We start from the raw sequence: 6,000 nt of genomic DNA, 5'->3' as shown, positions 1-6,000 counted from the left end.
GTGAAAGAGGAGAGCGAAAATGTTGGCTTAAAGCTCAACATTCAGAAAACAAAGATCATGGAATCCGGTCCCATCACTTCATGAGAAATAGATGGGGAAACAGTGGAAACTGTCTCAGACTGTATTCTTTGGGGCTCTAAAATCACTGCAGATGGTGACTGCATCCATGAAATTAAAAGACACTTACTCCTTGGAAGAAACATTATGACCAACCTAGATAGCATATTTAAAAGCAGAGACATTACTTTTCTGACTGAGGTTCGTCTAGTCAAGGCTATGGATTTTCCTGTGGTCATGTATGGATGTGAGAGTTGGACTGTGAAGAAGGCTGAGTGCTGAAAAATTGATGCTTTTGAACTGCAGTGTGGAGAAGACTCTTGAGAGTCGCTTAGACTTCAAGGAGTACCAACCAGTCCATTCTGAAGGAGATCAGCCCTGGGATTTCTTTGGAAGGAATGATGCTAAAGCTGAAACTCCAGTGCTTTGGCCACCTCATGTGAAGAGTTGACTTATTGGAAAATAATCTGATGCTGGGAGGGATTGGGGGCAGGAGGAGAAGTGGACGACAGAGTATGAGATGGCTGGATGGCATCACTGACTCGATGGACGTGAGTCTAAGTGAACTCCGGGAGTTGTTGATGGATAGGGAGGCCTGGCAGGCTGTGATTCATGGGGTTGCAAAAAGTCAGAGATGGCTGAATGACTGAACTGAACTGAGCAACAACAAGGGCGTTTGCCATCTGCCTCTGGGAAGAATGAACCCTATGGTGCTGCAACTGACTTCAGTCCCCTAGTCGTAGTTTAGGGTGGATTGAGGCACTCTGCTCCAGGGAATCTGGTGGAACAGGTCTTTGGAGAGTCAGATATTTTCAGGAACTGCTTTCATGATCCCAATCCTTGCATCTCTTCATATCTAGAAAAGCACTAAACCACTAAATGATGACTTCAGTTCCTCACGACTGGCTGGAAAACTTTTGTAAAGTAAGTGCTTGATTGCACTGAACTCCCCCTTCACTAAAGTCACATACTGACCTTCCCCCACTGGCTCTTTGGAGCAGTTTCTCAGAGTTCTCTGAGATGCTGTCTCCTGGGCTGCTGTCCTCATTTTGCCCCAAATAAAACTTAATGCACATCTCTCAAACTGTGCATCTGTTTTAGCTGACAGTGTTTATTTCTCAAAGCAAAGAGTAACTAAGAAGATACGGCATTTCCTCATTAACTGTGATAGGCATATCCATCATTTTTCTTTCCAAGACCCTTGTTCAAGACAAAAAATTAAAAAAATGAATTTCATAGCGTGGAAATCTCACAGAAGCACCTGAACCAGTGAACATCAGAGGTCACGGGGTAAGAGGACATGTAAATGTGCATATCACTGCCAGGCTTATTGGCAATATTAGGAAAACTATGATCTCAATCTACCATGAAAAATGTCAGCTTTCTGCAAGTTCCACCTCCTGTATACCTCCCATGATCTGTAGCTTATAGTCCACTTAATTAGTATATTTTCCTTATCGGTATAGAGGATTGTCTCTGCTACTTAAACTTCTGAAAAATTCTGGAATGTTGAGTTCATTCTATTAACAAGGGCACTTTCTTACTCCTCTTCTAGAGAGCTGAATTGCATCCACATGTAAATTCATCACGGCATTTCCCCGACTTTCCTAAGATCCTAACACCGAACCACATCCCAATGGGAATCTCAGATACCAGTGCCTCCCCGTATTGATCTCTCACAAAGGGAATGTATTGAACATTGAAAGTCACTATTTCATGTTGAGAATTCATCATGCTCTATAGAAAGCCAGGATACAGACAATGGAGAAAAGGCTCTGGAATATGAGGGAGATGAAACCTGAAGAGCTGGTTTTCACTATTTAAAATTAAAAAAAAAAGGGGGGGGGGGGGTTGGTGAATGAGAAGGTGATAACAAGCACTCCAGGCAGAAAACTTAGAAGCAGAGAACTAAAGGTTTGCAGATTCTCAGTCCAAGCATGTTAGGAGGAAAAGTAAACACAGCCCCACACCCGGGACAGGACAATTACCTGAGAAGCTGCCATTTCCTCCTCTTCTTCCTCCTGCTCTGCGTCTTTTGTGGGGATATGACGTCTCAAACTCACATCTGCATGTTGAGAAAATACCTTCAAAAGCATCCATACAGCCGTATAACCTGCAACTGCTGCAGTGAAAAAGAAGAAAACGTTTTCTTGTTTCTCTCACCCTTTTCGGAGCTCTTTGCTGACTTCCTGTGTTCCTGATCTGTAGTGGGTAATCAAGACTAACCTGATATGCTAATCACATCCTGCTGCTCCACTCTAGTGGCAGATCTTCCTGGCTAGTTCCTCTCCTCCCTTTTTGCATTACAGAGAGCAGACCTCAGAACAATTCACCAGACACAATGGACCCTACTTCTGGGCTACCTGACCCAGCCTACCAGGGTTTTGAAAAAATGCAAGAGGAAGACCTGCATTCAGGAGCCCTGAGGGAAACCTCACATTGGGCACATCTGAGACCTCAGTAAGGGAGGATTTAGGGCGGGAACTTCTAGAAGCAAAGGTCAACCTGATTCCCTGGGGAGGGGCTCTTTCTAGGATGGGTGTGGTGGTCCTCGCCTGTGCCTACGCCCTTGGGGAGGGGCGTGGAGACATGAGTGGTGGGAATCACCTGGGGGTCTTGGGTGATTGGTACCAATCAAGTATGGTACTTGATTGGTTATTGTTACTGGTTGATCGTTATTGATTGGTGTTGTGGTAATTATGGAGATTACTCGTGGAAATTAAGTAAAGTTGTGCTGATGAGGATAGTAACTAGGAAGGAGAGGAAATATAATTTAATTAGGCCCTTTTGGCTTGTGATTATGGTAGATATTTTTATTTGGGTTAGTGAAATAGTTTTTGGTAAAATAGTTTCTAGTCAGATTAGGTCTAGGAGGGAGGATGCTGATTTTTGGCTTATTGTTAGATTTATGTAGGGGGCTAAGCGGTGTATCACTGTGGGATAATATCCTAATAGATTAGAAAATTTGAATATATTAGATGGGTGGTTGAATTTTAGGTAGTGGGTTATGTTGCTAATTTCTAGTGCTAGAATAAAGCCTAAGATTGTGATTGCTAGGGCGGTAATTTTTAGATAGTGAGGTATAGTTATTTGGGGAATTGTTATTGGGGGGATACTATTGGAAATGATGAATCCTGCGAAGAGACTTCCGATTAGTAAGCGTTTGATTGAGTTGATTAGGGATGGGCTATTCTCATTAATAGCAATAAGGGTTGGGAATCGGGGTTGTCCTAGGAGTACGAAGAATATAATGTGGGTACTGTAGATGGCTGTAAAAGAGGTGGCGATTAGTGTTATTGAGAGGGCTCAGGCGTTGGCGTATGACGTATTGGCGGATTCGATAATTAGGTCTTTGGAGTAAAATCCGGTGAGGAAAGGTATTCCTGTTAGTGCAAGACTGCCAATAATGAGGGCTGTTGTGGTAAATGGTATGGCTTTAAATAGGCCCCCTATTTTCCGAATGTCTTGTTCGTCATTTAGGCTGTGGATAATGGAACCGGAACACATAAATAGTATGGCTTTAAAGAAGGCGTGGGTGCAGATGTGGAGGAATGCTAAGTGAGGTTGGTTGATTGCAATTGTTACTATTATGAGGCCTAGTTGGCTGGATGTGGAGAAGGCGATGATTTTTTTGATGTCATTTTGGGTGAGGGCACATATCTGGCTGGGAATAGTGTGGTAATAGCCCCTAGGCATAGTATGATAGATTGGGCAAGTTTGTTATTTTCTGTTAGTGGATGAAAGCGGATTAGTAGAAAAATGCCTGCTACTACTATTGTACTTGAGTGGAGTAATGCTGAGACGGGTGTTGGGCCTTCTATTGCGGAGGGCAGTCATGGGTGTAGGCCAAATTGTGCGGATTTTCCGGTTGCGGCTAGAATTAGTCCTATTAGAGGTAGATTTGAGTTGTCTGGCTTTAGCATAAAGATTTGTTGAAGATCTCAAGTGTTGAGGTTAATTAGGAATCATGCTATTGTCAGGATAAATCTGATGTCACCAATGCGGTTATATAGGATTGCTTGTAGGGCTGCTGTGTTTGCGTCTGCTCGTCCATATCATCATCCGATTAGTAGAAATGATATGATTCCAACTCCTTCTCAGCCGATAAATAATTGAAAGAGATTGTTTGCAGTGATGAGAATGAGTATTGTGACAAGAAATAAGAGTAAGTACTTGAAAAATTGGTTGATGTTGGGGTCTGAATGTATATATCATATTGAGAATTCTATGATGGATCATGTGACGAATAGTGCTACTGGGATAAATATTATTGAGAAGTAGTCTAATTTGAAGTTAAGAGATAATTTAAGGGTTTGGATGGTTAGTCAGTGTCAGTTTGAAATAATTATTTCTTGTCCTGTGTGAATAAACATTATTGTGGGAATTATGCTAGTGATAAAGGCATATGAAATGGTTGTTTTTACGTAGAGTGGGTAGTTGGTGGATTTATGGATGTTGAGACCAGTTATTATGATGGGTACGGTTAGTAGAATTAGGGTGGTTAGTGTGAGGGAAGAGAATAGGTTTATTACTTTTATTTGGAGTTGCACCAATTTTTTGGCTCCTAAGACCAATGGATAACTACCATCCTTTAAAAGTTTGAAAAAGCCATGTTGTTAGACATGGGAGCATGGAATTAGCAGTTCTTGCATACTTTTTCAGTAAATAAGAAGGTGATAGGCTTCTATCGTTAGATTTACAATCTAGTGTTTTTTTAAACTATATTTACAGTATAAGGGTCCTAGAATAATTTTTGGGTTTAGGGATAGAAGTAGTAGTGGCAATATATGTAGTGATATAAGTGCGTTTTCTCGTGTGAAGGAAGGTGAAATGTTGTTAATGTGATGAGTGTATTTGCCCCGTTGTGTTATGATTAGTATGTAGAGGGAGTATAGAGCAGTAATTACTATGTTAAGTCCTATTAGAATAATTGTGATGTTGGACCATGAAAAGGTTGATATTACTACGAATAATTCTCCGATTAGGTTGATTGTTGGGGGTAGAGCCAGGTTAGTTAGACTTGCTAGGAATCATCAGGTAGCCATTAGTGGAAGAAGTGTTTGTAGGCTGCGGGCTAAAATTATTGTACGGCTGTGAATTCGTTCATAGTTGGAGTTTGCTAGGCAGAAAAGTATGGAGGACGTGAGGCCGTGGGCAGTTATTAGGGCGGTGGCTCCTATGTAGCTTCAGGGTGTTTGGATAAGGATGGCGACGATGACAAGTGCTATGTGGCTGACGGAGGAGTATGCGATGAGTGATTTCAAGTCTGTTTGACGAAGGCAAATTGAGCTGGTTATGATTATGCCTCATAATGATAATATGATGAATGGATATGCTATGAAGTCGGTGGTTGGATTCAGGAGTAGTGTAATTCGTAGCATGCCATATCCTCCTAGTTTTAGTAGGATTGCTGCAAGGACTATAGAACCTGCAATTGGGGCTTCTACATGGGCTTTGGGTAGTCAAAGGTGAAGTCCGTATAGTGGTATTTTTACTATAAAGGCTATTATGCATGCTAGTCATATGAAGATGTTGGATCAGGAGTTGGTTATTGGTTGTACCCAGTATTGGAGGATTAGGAAGTTTAGGGATCTTATTGTGTTTTGGATATGAATTAGTGCGACTAGTAGGGGTAGGGATCCTGCTAGTGTGTAAAACAAGAAATAGAGGCCGGCATTTAGGCGTTCTGTTTGGTTTCCTCATCGGGTAATGATAATGAGTGTAGGGACTAGTGTTGCTTCAAATATGATATAAAAGAAGATTAGTTCTGTAGCAGAGAATGTTATAATTAGAAATAGTTGTAGCAGGATTAGTATTGAGATGAAAAGTTTTTTTCGGGTTAGGCTTTCTTTCGATAGGTGATGTTGGCTAGCCATAAGTATTAAAGGGAGAAGTCATATGGTTAGGATTAGTAGTGGTGTAGATAAGGAGTCAGAGAAGAAA

The sequence above is a fragment of the Budorcas taxicolor genome, chromosome 18 (genome assembly GCF_023091745.1).
Source record: "Budorcas taxicolor isolate Tak-1 chromosome 18, Takin1.1, whole genome shotgun sequence".
Classification (NCBI taxonomy): domain Eukaryota; kingdom Metazoa; phylum Chordata; class Mammalia; order Artiodactyla; family Bovidae; genus Budorcas; species Budorcas taxicolor.
Note: the sequence above shows the minus strand (reverse complement) of the source record.